We start from the raw sequence: 18,592 nt of genomic DNA, 5'->3' as shown, positions 1-18,592 counted from the left end.
AGGGAGAGAGAGAATCTTAAGCAGGTTCTTCCTTGAGCGTGAGACCAACACAGGGATCCATCCCTGCAGATCATGACCTGAGTGGAAAGCAAGAGTCAGGAACTTAACCAACTGAGCCACCCAGGTGCCTCAAAAGTAATATTTTTTTTTAACATTTAACATATTCAGGTTGTTTTAGTAGAAATATATGAAAAATATTCGAGCCTTACTCTGATATGCAGTTGAAAAGGGAGGAGTGATTTAATAGTGTTTTCAGATAATGGTAAATTTTGTTGATACAAAAATTTCCAAATTTGAAACATGATCATAACTTAAAGGTTACTTGCAAAATGGGACATGAAACCGTTACAATCTATATTCAATGAATGGATGGATCCTTTATTAATGCATGATTTTGTAACATCATAGTCTTTAGAAAATACTGGTTCACTGAGCTTTGCCAGGTCTAACAAGCATTGACACACTTTTACAATTTATCATCACCATAAATCTCATCTGGAAAGATTTGTAAGTATTGGGAAGCTGTCGAGTTCACCACGGCAGATGTAGATGGTCCAGCTGTAGGCTGAGAAAGTCTTCCAGTCTCATCTTTTCAAGCCAAGAATACATCCTTAAATATATGAAAAATACAAATAAATTTTTCTTTAAATTGGAATAAATATTTTAGAATTTACTAAAATAGCAGCTTAGGTAAAAATTTACAATTTAGAAAACATACACTAATACTACTGCGAAATAAAACAGCAAAGTGTAGTTGCTTTTTGTATTTACATAGAGGTGTAAGAACAACTGGGGAATTTCAAAATTATGATTTATTGAACAATGATGGGGTTACAGAGATGACAGCAAGTAAAACCAATGATTTCTGGGAAAAGCTCAGAAGCTCTGAACTGAATTAATCCCTGAACATGCATATGTTTATACACAAATCTCCAACCTTAGGAAGTTCTATGCAAGCACAAATCCCATGAGCTGATAAAATGATGACATTGTTAGATGTCGTGTCTATACCTTTGAGAGACTGGGAATGGAAAGGGCACACAGTAGCTCAGTAGTGTCATGAAAATTGTGGAGTTACATATCCTTTAAAGGGCCCCGGGGCATCCCCCAGAAATTGCAGATGACGCTTTGAGTATTACTGCTTTTAGTTCAACCAAGCCATGAGCGATGTAGCATACAGGTGCTAGAATGACTTTATATCTGATTTCAGAAACTAGGAGTCAGCATTTATTAAGCACATATTATATTCCAAGCATTGTTAAAACAATTAAAATTAAAGCTTTCTTGAGCCCCTTGAGAAATGTTCTAGTCTATCACTTAATGTATAAATGAGGAAATGGAATCAAGACCATTAAAGTTCTTTGCCTTAGAGTCATATCTTCATTTAGTGGTGGACCCAGTGTTCGTAGCTAGGCAACATCCATCCTCTTAAATACTATGTCTTAGCACCTTTCCTGGCCATATAAAAGTTTTTCTTGTGGTTCGCAAGTGATTTTGCATACATCGATATCATACTTGCTTACACATTAGTCAGCTTAAACTCAGGGGTGAGGTTTCAAAGACCTGTGAACTTCCAAATAGAATGCATGAAACAGGAGATAATTAATGTCTTTGAAAGAATTATGATAGAAATTCAGTTAAATTAAAACAAAATATCTTTAAATTTTCCACCAGTCTAAAGTTGTTATGATTGTTATGGGTAAGCACCTCTTTTCTTCATATGTACTAACTCTTGAAGAATATTTTGTTGGATATATAATTTAAGGGAAACATTTATTTGTTTCTTCGGTCCTTAATTTTTTTTTTTAAATTTCGTTATTTGCTAGTTTCCATGACTCCACGGCTATTCTTTTTCTTTTTATCTTTGAATTCCAGAAATTTGGTAACAAAATGCTTAGGTGTGATTTTCTTTGGGTTTATCATACATGAGGATTTGCTGAACTTCATGGATCTGTGAGTTAATGCTACTGTCCAATATGGACTAATCCCAGACATTTCAAATATTTCTTCTTCTTGTATCCTCTCTCTCTTATTTTTCTTTCTGGGACTCTAAGTACATGTATGTTAGACCTTTCGATCTTGTTCTATAGATTTCAGGTGCCCTTCTACATCTTTGCTGTTTATTCTCTTTGTGATTCTCTTGGGGTTATTTCTATTAACCTGACTTGAAGTTCATCGATCCTTTCCTCTGATGTTAGGTCAACTAAATGGAATTCTTTATTGGTGGCACTGTGTTTTTCATTTTTAGGATTTCCAATTGTTGCATTTTCTTTGCTTTCCATTTCTCAATGGATACTCTCTGTTTACACATCCACACATACATATTAAGCTGCAAGTGTGGAAGACTGAGTCAATATAAATTGTGAGGCATCTCTGGATTCTAATCTATCTTGCAGCAGTTAAAAGTTTGATAAAGATTTACCCAGTTTTCTTAATACCTACCTCAGGGAGACTCTAACCTTCCACCACTTCATCTGAGATGAAAAGAGCCATGACTCTCATCTCTCCTAAGGTCTGTTTTCTTTTCCTTTTTTTTTTTTTCTTTTGGAATCTATTTCATTTAAGTTTCTTTGAGTTATCCACTGAGTTTTATTTTGTTTTTAAGAACAACTTAGACGTGTGCAACTTATGTACAATAAATCTCACATTTATAAAATACACAGCTGGATATGATTTGACAGATGTATATAACTGTGAAACCACCACCATAATCAACGTAAAAAAAGATTCCCATCACCCCTTAAAAGTTTTCTTGTGTCTTTTGCTGATCAATTCCTCCCTCTTCCTTTGTCCCCCAGACAATCATGATCTGCTTTTTTCTCTACTTACAGATTTGTTTGCAATATCTAGATTTTATGTGGAAGTAATGTAATCCTGTATGTGGAGCCTCATTCACACGGTTTGAGATTTATCTTCCTTGTTGCATGTATCAGCTGAGTGATAGTCCTTTACCTGTGTGACTATGCAACATCTTTTTTTATTTGTTCACATGATCAGAGACATTTGAATTGTTTCCAGGTGTTGACTATTATGAAAAAAACCCTGCTGTGAACATTTGCATTCAAGTCTTTATTTGAATACATGTTTACCTTTCTTTTTGGGTAAATACTTAGAATTGGAATCACTGGGTGGTATGAAAAGGCATGTTTAACATTTTAAGAAATGACCAAACTGTTTTACAAAGTGCTTGTTCCTTTCTGGATTCCCACCAGCTGCATATAAAAAATTCCAGTTATCCCACATCATTGCTAAGTCTTGGCGCTGTCAAATCTTAGACTTTCCAGTGGGTTTTTGCCTCATAATTAATATTATTGACTATAGGAAGAGCTATTAATGGAGTATTTATATATCTTTTTTAGTGAAGCATCTGTTCAGATCTCTTGCCCATTTTTTTAATTAAATTGTTTGCTTTCTTATTTAGCAGTAAAACATCATATATTCTGGATTTAATTACTTTTGCTGATATATGTGTGGCAAATGTTTTCTCCCAGTGTGTGACTTATCTTTCTGTTTATTTAATGGCATCTTTTGAAGAGTAAAAGATTTGGAATTTTAATGAAGTCTAATTTGTCATTTTCTTTGATGTTTCATGATTTGTTTTTTCTATTTAAACATCTTTGCTTCATACAAGATCATAAGGATTTTCTCCTGTTTTCTTCTACAAGTATTATCATTTTAACATCTACATTTATGGCTGTGATCCATATAGAATTAACTTTTGTATATAGTGTGAGATATGGATCAATGTTCATTTTTTTCCATATGCATATCCAGTGGTTCCAACATCATATATTGAAAAAACTTTTTTTTTTTTTCTCACTGAATTACCTTGATAATGTTGTTTGTATAATTGAACACACAAGTCTGGATCTGTTTTGGGACTCGCTAGTCCACTGATCCCTGTGTTACTCCTTCCAGACCAATATCAAACTCTTTCGATTACTTTATCTTTACAATAATTTTTAAAATAAGGTGTATAAATCTTTCGGTGTTGTTTTTCCTCTTTAGTATTGATATTCTCTCTTCCCTTAAATCTTAGTATCATTTTATCAATATCTACTAACGTGACAGCTGGAATTTTAATTAGAATTGCTTTGAATCTATAGATTATTTAGGAAAAAATTGGTACATTAACAATATTAAGCATGATATACCTCTGCATTTCTTTGGCCTTTCTTATTTTATCTTACCAGTGTTTGTAGTTTTCAGTACAGAGGTCTTACAAACCCTTGGTTAGATTTGTTCCTAAGTATTTCATATTTATTGATTTTATTATATATGGATTTTAAAAAATATTATTTCCCAGGAGTTTACTATTAGTACAGAAATTACAATAGATTTTTGTAGATTGGCATACATACATACGTCCATGGTTGTATCTGCAACCTTGCTTAATTCACTTCTAGTTGTTACTGGCACCATTCATTTTATTGTGCTTCACAGATACTGTGGTTTTACAAATTGAAAGTTTGTCACAACTCTGAATCCAGCAAGTCTCCCAGGGTCATTTTTCCAACAGCATTTGCTCACTTCGTGTCTCGGTGTCACATTTTGGTAATGATCACCATATTTCAAGTTTTTCATTATTAAATTTGTTATGGTGATCTGTGATTAGTGATTTTTAAGTCACTGAAAGCTCAGATGATTGTTAGCATTTTTTAGCAAAAAGTACTTTTCAGGGACACCTTTGATTTCGACTCAGGCTATGACCCTCATGGTGGTGGGATGGGGCGCTGGATCTGGCTCTGCACTCAGCAGGGAGTCGGTTCGGGATTCTCTCTCTCCCTCTCCTTCTGCCCCTTCTCATCCTTGCCCTCCCCCTTCCTTTAAAATAAATAAATAAATCTTTTTTAAGAATAGGGCAGCCCCGGTGGCGCCGTTTAGCGCTGCCTGCAGCCCAGGGCGTGATCCTGGAGACCCTGGATCAAGTCCCGCGTCAGGCTCCCTGCATGGAGCCTGCTTCTCCCTCTGCCTGTGTCTCTGCCTCTCTCTCTCTCTCTCTGCATATCTATGAATAAGTAAAATCTTTAAAAAAAAATTTTAAAAAAAAGAAAAAGAAAGTACTTTTCATTAAGGTATGTACATATTTTTGGACATAATGCTATCGTATACTTAATAGATTATAGTAATGGTGTAAACATAACTTTTATGTGCACTGGGAAGCCAAAAAATTCACTTGACTCACTTTGTTGCAATTTTGCTTTACTGCCATTGTCTGGAACTAGACTTGCAATATGCTTATTTGGTAGATCCCTTGGGAATTTCTACATGAACAATTATGTATACATACAACACATAGGCATGGTCTCATTTCTTATTCTAATATGTGTTTTTATTTCTCTTTCTTTTTTTTTTTTTTTTTTTTTTTTTTTTTTTTTTTTTATTTTTTTTTTTATTATTTTTTTTTTATTATTTCTCTTTCTTATCGCAATGACTAGGATAACTTCAGTACCATTGATTAGATGTGTTGAGGAGAGGCATCTTTGCTTTGTTTCTGACCATAGTAGGAAGTGTTAAGTCTTTAATTTGGGGTGTGACTTGAACTGTGTTTTTTTTTTTTTTATAAACACCCCCTGATAGGTTTTTTTTTTAAACTTGATTATGTAGTTTGTTTAGCTAGTTCTCATTATTGGGGCTGGAGTAGGAGTCTCTTGTGATTTTCTACCACCTAATTAGAAGTGAAGACTCTGTACTTTTACTTTAAGCTAACTTGATATAGATGTGGCTAAGCATTTCTATTTACAGAAAACTACCACTGTAAATAAAGAAAGAACAAGAGATTTCTCATTCTCAAAATCCTTTTTGCAAACTTGCTGTTTCTCAATGTAATCTGTAATCAATCACATTGTAGTATTTTCTCACCATAGTTCCTTATTTTTCGCTTTTGCTCTACTATTCTTATTGAAATTTGTCTCATTAAAGTTATGCATTTTTTAAAAGATTTTATTTATTTATTCATGAGAGACACACAGAGAGACACACACATAGGCAGAAGGAAAAGCAGGCTCCCCTAGAGGGAGCCTGATGTGGAACTCTATCCCAGGACTCCAAGATCACGACCTGAGCTGAAGGCAGACATTCAACCACTGAGCCACCCAGGTGCTCCAATAAATGTCTTTTTAATCTAAAAGTCAGATGATATTTTCTCAGCCCTCCTCCTATGGACGGAGTTGTGACCCCACCAAAATTCACATGTTGAAGCTCTAAACATCCCCAACATATTCGGAGGTGAGGGCCCTTGGGATATAATTGGGTATAGATGAGGTCATAAAGGTGAGACCCTCATGATGCTATTAGTGCCCTTAAAAGAAGAGACAGCAGAGAACTTCCTCTGTCTCTCTCTCTTTACACCATGTTAGGATATGGTGAGAAAGTAGCCATCTAGAAACCAGGAAGAGAGCTTTTACCAAACCCAACCATGCTGGCACCTGCTCTTGGACTTTCAGCTTCTACAACTGTGAAAAAAAATGAATGTTTATAGTCTAAGCTACCGAGTCTATGGTATTTTGTTATGTCAGATTGAGCTGACTAATAGACCCCCTTACCCTCTACAGACTTGTAAAATACACTTCTTTTTGAACATGTGTCCTCTTCTGTTTCCATTCTCATTATAGTTTTCTGATTGCTGCTTCTCCATTTGAGTCATTAAAAATTCTTCTTTAACCCTTAAATATGAATATTCCCCCAGAGTAATGATTTTGGCTATTTTCTCTCTTCACTTGCGGCCCTCTGCCATGAAACAGTTTGAATTAAAGTCAATTTTCAGGGCTTCTTCAGTGTGGAGGACCACACACTCATGTCTCTTATCCTTAATTAAAAATTCCAATTTTCAAGTACATCTCTACCTAGACTCTTAGCTAACAGTTCAAGATCCATGTGTATAAAATTAAATTCAACATCCCTCTCTCAAGCTGACTTCTGTTACCTCTTTCTATTAATGGCACCGTTATCTTTCCAGACAAAAAACCTCAATGTCATCTTGTTCCTCAGATCTAGTCATTTGCCATGTGATGCCAACTTTAATTTTATAATATCTCTAGCACCCATGCTTTCCTGCCCCTTCCCACAACTTCCGTCAGTCCTCATGTTCACTAACTGCTCTCCTTCTCTGGCAGGAGTTTTTGCTAATGACTTTACAGCCAAACCCTAGTCATTTTCAAATGCAAGCTCCAATTCCATGCATTCCAAGAAGTTTTCCCTGATTATCTTTGTGCTGCCACTGCCTAAAAGCAATGTTTCTTATAAACATCATTAATTTTCTATCTCTACCTGTTCTCCACTTTCTATTAGCCATTTAAGAAAAAATATATCACCCATACTAGACTTTGAAGAAAATTAAAGAAAATTTTATTTTTTTCAGAAGCTTAGTATTGATTGAATTATGTTGATTTATTAATATATCATCATAAAACTTTTATTCAAGAAACAATAAATTTTATAGGCCTCATTTTACTTCTATTTTATACTTTTTTTGCCTGAGTTTTGTCTTTTATGTTATTTATAAGAATGGCCCTGTATTAGTATGTTTTATTTTTATTGACATTAGTTCGTATTTATTGAATACCAAATAATATATGATATTTTGTACTCAGTGCTTCTGATAAAGCAATGAACTACAGGAAACATGTATATTTTTTTCGTTTAGCTAATTTAACAGAGAAGTAGAAAAGAGCATAGGTAATTACCTAAGCATTATTGGGTTCTTTCTCACAATTCAGTAAACTTCATAAATTTCTATCTATAACAAGATTTCTCCCTTTCAAAAAAGGTAAACAATAAATAAAAAAAGAAAAGTAATAAAAATAAATCAGATGGTAAATACAGAATAATAAAATAGAAAAGGCAAACATATAGGAAAACTTTTTGAAACATATTTCTTCTCAAGTTGTATGCCATTTATATATATATAATATATATAATATACATATTATATATGTATATATGTATTTGTGTCTATGCATGCACAGGATCCAGTGAAAATAAAAAGAAAAAAATGAGTGAATTTGATAATAAAGATTTAAGCTATCTAACTCCTTCCATGTTTATAAAGATGACTTCCAGTCAGTTACTCTGTCATTTAATTACACCATAAAATAATTCATTGGAAGTCCAAAGTTGAATATAATATATTGTGATCTACATTGGCTGGTTAGATTAAGTCTGGAAAGATACCGACTTTTTTTTTTAAGATTTTATTTATTTATTTGTTTTAGAGAGCAAGAAAGCAGTGGGGGGAGGAGAGAGCCTCAAGCAGGCTCTGTGCTGAGTGAGGAGCTGACGTGGGGCTCGATATCACAACCCGAGATCAGGACCTGAGCTGAAAATAAAAGTCGGATGCTCAACCCACTGAGCCACCCAGGTGCCCCCATACCTACTTTCAATTAAGTGGCAAAGATTGGATCATAAGTAAGGTTATTCAGAAAATATTTTTAGAGAATTGAAAAAGGACTTAAGATAGCTTCCTGACAAAGTTCAAATGGTGATAAGAAAATCATGAAAAAGAGTCTGGGGAAATATTGTAGAAACTAATACAGCCATGATGATGATGGCTTATGATATGTATTAATATTAATCAATTGATATTATTAATAATAATATGATGTATAGATGAAATGCAAACTCCTGATTGGACTGAGCTGAAGTATTTTTAACTCTCAAATTATTAAGGGTGGAATTTGAATTAAAATTACTGTTAAAAATAAATTTAAAATATTGAAAACTAATACTACTAAGTGTTAAATTTTTCTCAAAGCAGTCCTTGCAATTCCTGGGGATTCACAAAAGGGGAGCTTTTCTGCATTTCACTTGAAGGGGCGATAAAAGTAGAGTTGATACTTGAACAATGTGGGGGCTCGGGACACTGACCCCTGCACAGTTGAAAATCCACATGATTTTTGACCTTAAACTTAGGTACTCGTAGCCTACTGTTGACTGGAAGCCTTACCAATAGCATCAAGCCAATTAACATATATTCTGTGCAGCATATGTATTATATAGCGCATTTTTACAATAGCATAAGTTACAGAAAAGAAAATGTTATTAAGGAAATCATAAGGAAAATATATGGACAGTACTGTACTGTATTTATTGGGGTGGGGGGGAAATCAGTGTGTGAGTGGACCAGTGCAGTTCAAATTCATGTTTATCAAAGGTCAGCTGGATAGTGGAGTAAATTCTGGGCTTGTAGTCCATCTGCCTGAGTTCCCAACTGACCTCTACACCTCAATAACTTTGAGGTTTGGGCCAAGTCATTGAGATCTGACCTCTGTTCTGTCATCTGTAAGCAGGAAGGGCTACAATACATGGTCTCTAGCATCTTTTCTAGTTCTAAGCGTCTATTATGTAAATGCCATCTTTATGTTCACTTTCATGTAAGAGATACTGAAATGGAGAAGAAAAATTGCCTGGAGTTTAGTATGATCAGGAAAGTTTCTTTTAACTTTTCCCATTTTGAATCAATTAGATGTAAAAAGGCATTAAAATAATATGGTTGTGGTTTGGGATTTAATGGGAACGAACTCAGCCTTTCTCAACATGTAGCTTTGTGCGTATCCAAATATATACCTGCAAAGGACGTGTTCAGAAGCCAAAATTTACTTCTGGTAATGATTTCTTTTAATTTAATCATTATGTAAAAGTTCAGAAGGAATGGAATTTGTGCTGGACTCTGCTGCGTTTCTTTTGCTGGCCCGGTTCCAGCATGACCATCGGGGATCTGGATCCCACTGTTGGTGACAAAAGGTCATTTTCTGTCTCACGAGCCAGAAAAGCTCTGCTGTTGAACTGAAAACTCAAGAAGGCCCCTGACTGCCCATCATATCCCCAGGAACTTCCAGAGAAACATCATTCCTAGAGTGTCCAGGGTGGGATCTCAGAGTGAATTGTAGAAGAGGAAGGTCTTTTTCAAAATACAACCTTCACTTGCCTTCCCCAGGTGTGTTACCCACCTAGCACCTCCATGTGTTCAACATACCAAAAGCTCGCCAAAACCCCTTTGGTTAGGATTTTTTATGGAGGCTTCATTAAGTAGGTGTGATTGATGAAATCATTGACCATTAGTGATTTCTTTAAAATATTTTATTTATTTATTCATGGGAGACACTGAGAGAGAGGCAGAAACATAGGCAGAGGGAGAAGCAGGCTCTCTGTGGGAAGCCTGATGCGAACCTAGATCACGACCTGAGCTGAAGGTAGACACTCAACCACTGAGCCACCCAGGTGCCCCGAAGTGGCCTCAACTTTGATGGGAAGGAAGGGTTGATCTGACTGGAACAAAACTCACCCGGTGGTAGAGGAAAATAGAATTATCTGGGCTTTAACGTGTCATATTTGAAACAAGATTCTGGAAGAAGACACAATAGTGACCTTCATGAGTCTTCTAACCCAGCCTTTGAAACTTTTCTCAAGATGTTGAGAAAATGGGCTCCGAACTTTAAAGCCATGAAAACTTAAGACTTGTAAATACTTTCTGTCAACAAAGAGAAAAAAAAAGAGAACAGAAACAAATATACCAAGAGTAGAGGTGCAGGCAGTGAAGGAAATGCCTAGACTGGGCCAGGAGTGGGAAGGTCAGATAAAGCTAAACTACCACTCAGGAAAACATTGGACTCTCAGGAACCCTCCCCACTCCGCTTTCTTCAGAGAAAGAGAATGTGCATGAGTGGGTCAGGGCAGGGTGAACAGAGAAAACTTTAAGCAGGCTCCATGCCACTCGGAGCCTGATGGGGGTTCAGTCTCATAATCCTGAGATCATGACCTGAGCTGAAATCAAGAGTCAGATGCTCAACTGACTGAGCCACCCAGGTGCCCCTCTTAGGACCTTTTAAAATAGGGGTTGACAAACGGTGGTGAAATCCAACCTGATGCCTGTTCTTGTTCTGCCCTAGAGCTAAGAATGGTCTTTATCTTAATAAATCGTTGACTAAATCCAAAGAAGAAAACTTCACAATACATGTACACTCTATGAGATTCAAATTTCAGTGTCCATAAATAAAGTTTCATTGGAACACAGCCATACTGTGACAGAATAAGAGATATATATTTGGCTTCTGCCTGTTGTTTCCTGGCACACAACTGCTAAAACCTAAGGAATCTCCAAAGTGATAAGGCTCCTGGGTAGCTTTGGGATGGGGCCTGGTTGCCAGGGGAACCAACCACATGAGGAGAGGATTAGAATTCTGTGTCCCAGCCTGACCTCTAGAGAGAGGAGAGAGTTTGAAGGTTGAGTTAGTTAATCACTAATGGTCGGGAGGCCTGGGTGGCTCAGTGGTTGAGTGTCTGCTTTCAGCTCAGGTTGTGATCCAGGGGTCCTGGCTTCTCCCTCTGTCTATTCCTCTGCCTCTCTCTGTGTCTCTCATGAGTAAATAAATAAAATCTTAAAATAAAAAGATGAGACCACTTTGATATCTCCTCATTATTAAAATGTTAATTCAAGTTCTCCACAGGTGTGACAATCTAAACCAGAATCCATATTACTCTTCTTAGAAACCATGGTATCTCCTATTTTAATAAGACTCTGGCTGACTTCACTTGATTTCACAAATACCCTAAAATTAACATCCTACCCATCTCTTAAACCTTTCTACAAAATAAGTACACATTGAGAAGGTAAGCACATAAAAGAGTTAGCCCTGAATCAATATTGAGATAGTTTATGAAAGCAATGATTGGAGGCAAGATTGTTTGTATAACAATACTAATCATTTGTCAACCTAGCATTCTAGGAAAAGAAAATCAAATACCGCAGAATTTCTATGTCAGTTTGGTCATTACAGGTTTATTTTGTTTAAAACGTTTTCCGCATTGGGAATAATGTGGGTTTGTAGAATATAGTATGTACTTCAGCGATGTAAGATCTGCTTGATTTATATCACAGGTTTGGTTTCATGAGTGGAAAAACGGGTTTAAAATCTAGCACAGTCCAATTTTTATTCTAATATTCTATTAAAGAAATTTGGCATGCAACTTATTAGCTAGTGAAATCATATAAAATAAAACCATATTAGAATATTATTCTTCTGGGCCATGCTGTAAACTCTATTATTTTGTAATTCAATAAAATAAACACTAATTTTTGACATAGATACTATTTTCTTGGTATGCATTAATGTTCTTCAAGTAGAGAATGTTTTCCAAATTTGGAGAGTTACCAAGCACTGTAAACTCTATTATTTTGTAATTCAATAAAATAAACACTAATTATTGACATAGATACTATTTTCTTGGTATGCATTAGTGTTCTTCAGGTAGAGAATGTTTTCCAAATTTGGAGAGTATACCAATCTTTAGGTATAAAAATTGAGAATTACAAGTTCCCTTAAACTGGTTTTGAGCGCTAATAGGAAAGGTGCCAGAGGTATAAAATGTTAGTGGATCTTTCGGAGGAAATGGAATAAATTTGTCAATCTTTGATTTTGTGACTTCACTGAGCATGATTCTCTCGCACAATACCTTTGCATAGATTTTTCTCTAATCCTTCATATATCCCTGTTCCATCACCATTTTACCATTTCACAGTTGAGATAACAGGAACTCGGTGACATTAACAAACTTGTGTAGCATTGTGCTCCTGCCAAGTAGGAATTGTGATAGTCAACATTAATCATTACATGTTGGCCGCCAGGTACTTTTGTAAGTGCTTTGCATTTGTCAGTTTGTTTACTTTCATAAATTTGTTTACTTTCACAACACATTTATGAGATAGTTGCTGTCAGCATCCCTATTTTCCAGATGGAGAAAGTGTCGGCGAAGTTCAGAACTTAAGGTCACAGAACTGGTCCATGGTAGAGGCAAGAAGCAGACACAGACCACCTGGTCCTAGAGCCTGAACTCAGTCGCTTCTACACTCAGTCTACCACTTTAAGGCACAACTGTGCATGGCACTGACATCTGTGTGAACTCACCTCTCCAATCATGAAGTCTCTCTCATGATCATCATCTTCAGGTATATGGATATTAATATGTCATCTCAGACACTTAAAAAAAGTCATCATTGCACAAGAGACAAGAGGGGAAGTAAGTGTGTATGTGTATGTATGCATGTATGTGAAATCAAAGACGTGTTTCCAGGTCTTCCTGACTGGCCAAAATTGAAAAAAAAAGAGAGAGAAAATGGAGAAGTCTAGATGTTGGATGGTCAGTAATTTTATTGTGCCACTTAAATTAAATTTGTCAATCAGCCCAATTGTTTAATCATCATGGACCTGTTTTCATTTTAAAAGTTTCATCAGGCTATACTACCTGTATCATATCATAATGGAATCTGTAGACTCTTCAAGAATGTGAACTTATTGAGTGTTTTTTTCTAGGTAATTAAGTTAGCTTTTCATCTTCCTTGCAAAGTTAAATCAAACATTGTTGAGCATACAGGCATTTCTAGAATAATACGATATATGTGTTCCTGAAAAACCTCATATGCTGCAAAACTGCACTAAAAATAAAAGGGCTTGTGGGAAGAAAATGTGTTAGAGCGAAACCAGTAAACCCTATGAGCGCCAACAAAAGCAACAACAATCATAAAAATTATACAAATTTAGGTAAAAAGACTGATTGCATTCTAAGGAATACTGCAATTAATGATAGGCCTGATATTAGGGGGAAAGCTGAATAAATTATAAGAAAGTGCTGAGCCTGCTGAGTTATGGAGACAAGGGGAAAAATAGAGGAAAGGTCTAATAAGTACTTCCAAGACGAGACAGTGGTCAGACTGAGGTAGGAGGAAGACCACGAGGTGGTTGGAAATCCAGCATGGCTGCTACTTTATACAGACATTATGCCCTCTTTAGGACCGCGTATGAGCCAGTTCACATCACAGAAATACACAGTATTTATATGAAAATTGATAGAAACAAAAAGAATTTTTATGATGTAAAAGGGAACTCCATTTCTCATTTAGATTCTTCCATAATAATTGTTATATTTTCAGTAAATATATTTTTAAATGACTAAGTCTCTAAGGAACTATTTTAGTCATAGAACAATGATGGGAATTACAGAAATAGCTGCAGGAAGTTGTTTTATGTATTTCAGGGACAAAAATATTGAAATATTTATCTGATTTCCACATGACCTACATGACCTACCGTAAGTGGTAATGGTATTTAACTTGAAGACATACTAAGTGCATGTATTCAAATTTCAGTGATAATCACACTAGAAAGTCCTGAACATGGAGATTTAGGATTTATCCTCCCAAAGGTTTTGCTCTTTAGGTATAAAACATTTGGATGTAAACATTTGGGGGATCCCTGGGTGGCGCAGAGGTTTGGCGCCTGCCTTTGGCCCAGGGCGCGATCCTGGAGACCCGGGATCGAGTCCCACGTCGGGCTCCCGGGGCATGGAGCCTGCTTCTCCCTCTGCCTATGTCTCTGCCTCTCTCTCTCTCTCTGTGACTATCATAAATTAAAAAAAAAAATTAAAAAAAAAACATTTGGATATAAAAATTGAGAATCACATAATGCTAATTGTTAGAGTTAAAATCTCCCTACTATAGACTATACTAAACTCTGGTGTTACTTCACAGATATTAGAGAATTGCTCCCAATTCCAGTGAAAACAGATTGTGAATCACACCCACCTTATTTTTAATAAAGCAGTAATACAATTTGGGGGACCTGGGTGGCTCAGTCAATTGAGTGTCGACTGTTGATTTTGGCTCAGGTTGTAATCTCGGGGTCCTGGAATCAAGCCCCATGTGGAACTCCATGCTCAGTAGAGTATACTTCTCTCTCTCTCTCTCTCTCTCTCTGACCCACCCTCACATTCACATACACACACACACACTCTCTCTCTCTCAAATAAATAAATTGTAAAGAGAGAGAATACAGTTTATTAAATTATATTTATCAGTACTAGATATAACTGTTATTATAATTATTATAAAACATAAGTTGCATGGCTACTGTAGCTTTGGTGAGGCAGTTGACATCAGGTGAGGGGGAATTTCTAGTATTTTGGTCACACAACTGAGGTTGCTGTTGCCCTTAGAGCTCACTTCTTTGTTTCGGAAAGGTTGACAGTATGGGCTCTCCAGTTACAAAAATTCAAGGTAAGTAGCCTTCACTCTCACAGATCGCTGGAGACACCTTATGCGTACATGCACATGCAGTATTGGAAGGTGAATACTCTGTTTTGTAACATAAACTGGAGTCAGCTTTCCCACGTCTGGGCTTTTGAAGGAGAAATTACTTTCCAAAAGGAGATTTTAGCAGGGAAGTTGGAGCACTCTGACTCCCACAAGGTGTTATGTAATAGTGAAAACCCAAAATCTGGGCTCAGTTATGATTGAATAACCAAAGTCATGGGAAATGGATTATGGACTCTTGTATGCTCTCCACGGGCCCTAGACTCCTTTCTCGGCTGTGGTATCAAGAAGTACAGTTGGAGGAATATGTCCTTGCTCTCCTTCAGCCCTCATATCCAGTCAGTAGCCAAGGGCTATAGATTCTCTAGCTGAAATACTTCTGGAATTGATCCACTTTTTCATCCTAAGGTCATTATTTTAGTCCAACCCAGATCAGCCTCCTGTCCAACTCTGACACATTCCTCATTCTCCACTCCAAATAATCTTTTAAAAATACAATCCAATCTATTCACATTCTTCCTTCTTAGTCTTTTAGGTGGTTGCTCTTAGAATAGTTTTCTTTGTTTAACAAGGTTTAGAGAGCCCTCCACAATCCTGGCCTCTGCCTGTCTCAGGTCCCTTCCCTACCACCTTGCTCTCCCTGACCCCATGCTCTAGCCATGCTGGAATTATCTTGGTTCCTAGAACATGACCAGATCTGCCTTGGCCTCCAAGCAATGCTGTTCTGTTTGGAACTCTCTTGACCCAGTTCAGGGTCACAGCTCAGCTCAGATGTCTCTTCCTCCTGGGACAGGGTCTGGATCCCCGGTTTGCACTCTCAGAGCACTCGCTGTGCACTTCCCCTTTCTGTAGCATGCATCACATATAGCACTGAAGTGTCTGAAATAGTTCCCCTGCCAGATGTAAACTCCAAGAGGCCAGGCAATGTCCTTTATTCTGCATCTAAAAGAATGCCTAACACATCGTAGACCATCCACAAATACCTTTTGAGCAGAATGAGGAGTAAATGCTATAGAAGTATCAAAGAATCAGTGGGAGTGGAGATTATGAAAAAGAAAATGCAAATGACATGGTGAATTCATCAAGTATGTTAAAACCCAAAAGGTTCATGAGCTTTAACTTTTCAGAAATTGTCATTGAATTGAGCAAGGAAAGTGTCAGTAACACAGTGGAAGCAAAAGCCAGGGAGTTGTAGACTTAGGAATAAATATTTCTTAAGGAAATGAACACAGCACCCAAGGCTTGATCTTTCAAGATGTATGATTCATAAATTACATATCACAGATTTGGGGTGGGACTGTAAGTAACAGAGAGTAGTGGCAGGTTCTACTGGCCTGTCCGCATCCATAATCATCCCCCATACCTAGCAGAGATAATGCTAAAGCTAAGGAAGCATGAGGAGATAAAAGAATCTGATATTTGCTTGCTTTTATTTTTTAACTTAGTACTGGAGTGACTTGGACATTCATACCAGTTTTTCTAGTACTTTGTCCTGCTTTCCTGATATATCACAGAGGAAAGTTCTATAAATATTTCCCACTGCAAAAGGAAAAGAAACACACCGTAAAAGGCTGGTTTATGGAGTTTTATTTGATTTTTTTTTCAATTTTTGAAGAATAAAGCTTTAGATTTCTGTTCTGCCTGAAAATTAAGCTTGACACCAGTTTATGAAAATGGTGATGAGTTTGTGCTACTGTATGCAAACTTTGTCCTCACTAAGGCATTTTGTGTTTCCAAATTCTCTTCTCCTTTCAGCTACTCTTAAAAATTTAGACTTTGGAATTTGATCTTAAAACACATATATCTCTTTAACCACAGATTTTGGCAGGACTAGGTCCTAGGCCCGATATTGGACAGTGGATGTAACTGTTTGCTTTTACTATGGAGACTTCATTCTTAGGCTCCTCCCACACACCCCAATTTCTAATTTGAAATCTGCTCTTTAAGACTTGCTGTTGTAAAAGAGGCTTTCTGTGGCAGAGTCCTTGTGGGTTATTTTCTCTCTGGTCTTCTTATTTTTTTAATTTTTATTTTATTTTTTAAAGATTTTATTTATTTATTCATGAGAGACACAGAGAGAGAGGCAGAGACGCAGGCAGAGGGAGAAGCAGGCTCCCTGCAGGGAGCCTGATGTGGGACTTGATCCGACAACTCCAGGATCAGGGCCTGGGTCAAAAGCAGACGCTCACCCCCTGAGCCACCCAGGCGTCCCTCTCTCTGGTCTTTTTATAAGTAGAAAACAAGATTTTTGTGTGTAACTCTAGAGTTTAAATGATGGATAGCCTCTTTACCTGAACAATCATGCATCCTGGTTATTAATATGAGGCCAAAAGCTGGGTCATTATTCCCACCATAACGGAGTTAATCACTTACTAGTAAAAGGGAGAGAGCATTCAGTATATCTGGAAGCTGTTTAATCATCAACCTTGAAGATGGCAAATACCTCTCTGAGTTTCTGAGAACATATATCCCACTGCTCGCCAAGGCCTTGTCACCAAGTTCATTACTTTAATTAATTAGTTTTTCCTTTACTGTGTTACTCTCATTTTTACTACCAGCTATCTACCGTGTTCAGCCACTGACCAAACCATTTCCAGAGTCACTGCTAAGGTTACACCTAAAAATCATCACTGGTTTAGTTGAAGAACATTTTCTGTATTCCTGGCAGGCAAACACAAGGCAAACATAGGTTTCCAAGGTATCTGCGTTGAGTACATCTGTTTCGTAATGTAATTTCATCAGTTGAGCAGATGAAGAATGCTAATTAGCTTGTTTATATATATGTGATTTAATGAGATTAAACACTTAACTGATCTTAAACTAAGTACAAGTTGTTTCCTGTTGCTGTTTTTACTTAGTAAAAAACAGTGTTAGACACATTTTCTGGAAATTACAGTGCTGTGCAACCCAGAGAAGAGAGAATTTCAAGGTTGACTGGTCCGTTTTATCCTTCTGAGATTGCATAGGAGGCAGAGAATCAAAGTATTGGGTTTAGGGACAAGGGTTGAAATCCAACATTAATGAAAAGCCTAAAGTTAATGGGAGATGTTATCATAAACTGTATTATGTCAAACTCCTAAGTCCCAAACTAAAATTCCGATATGTACCAGAATGATTTATTTCAGGGAGCAGTTCTATACCTTCATCGGATCCAATCTAGAATCTTCTAATTTATTTTTTTGCTTTCCTTTTTTTTGAATACTTTCTTCTTCTAGTTATTGTGGTCGTATCTTGATATAATTGAAATCATGGCATTCAGTTAATATAGCTTTTCTTCCTAAAAATTATGTACAATAATGGTATTACAATTTTTATGGTTATTTAATATTATCTACTATGCTGTCTTTTCTTTTTTACTTTCAAGTTGAACGAAACAGATGCACAAAGGCTGCTATATTTTGAGGGTGGGGTGGGTAGAGGAGATGAGGAAGTAGCTCTGGTCCTATAGGCAGAATTATATTTAGCTTAAAATGCTTCAGTTAACCTGCTCAGCTTTCTATAACCAGAGGT

At 36.6% G+C, this 18,592-nt stretch overlaps 1 protein-coding gene across 7 annotated transcripts in view; it reads left to right on the top strand.

The window, feature by feature from the left end:
* Positions 1-18,592, top strand: part of GUCY1A1 (guanylate cyclase 1 soluble subunit alpha 1) — a 61,938-nt gene that overhangs the window by 11,567 nt on the left and 31,779 nt on the right. For 2 of the 7 annotated variants that reach the window (XM_041738120.1, XM_041738121.1), the window contains exon 2: positions 12,730-12,943. The exons of 3 other annotated variants lie outside the window; for them this stretch is intronic. The gene's annotated coding sequence lies outside the window, so the exon portion shown is untranslated. Of the gene's footprint in view, positions 1-12,713; positions 12,944-18,592 lie in introns of all 7 variants that reach the window. 2 more of the 7 variants (XM_041738119.1, XM_041738122.1) reach the window with 1 other exon arrangement.

The sequence above is a fragment of the Vulpes lagopus genome, chromosome 23, assembly GCF_018345385.1.
Source record: "Vulpes lagopus strain Blue_001 chromosome 23, ASM1834538v1, whole genome shotgun sequence".
NCBI classification, from domain to species: Eukaryota; Metazoa; Chordata; class Mammalia; order Carnivora; family Canidae; genus Vulpes; species Vulpes lagopus.
Note: the sequence above shows the minus strand (reverse complement) of the source record. Positions and strands in the feature narration are given on the sequence as shown.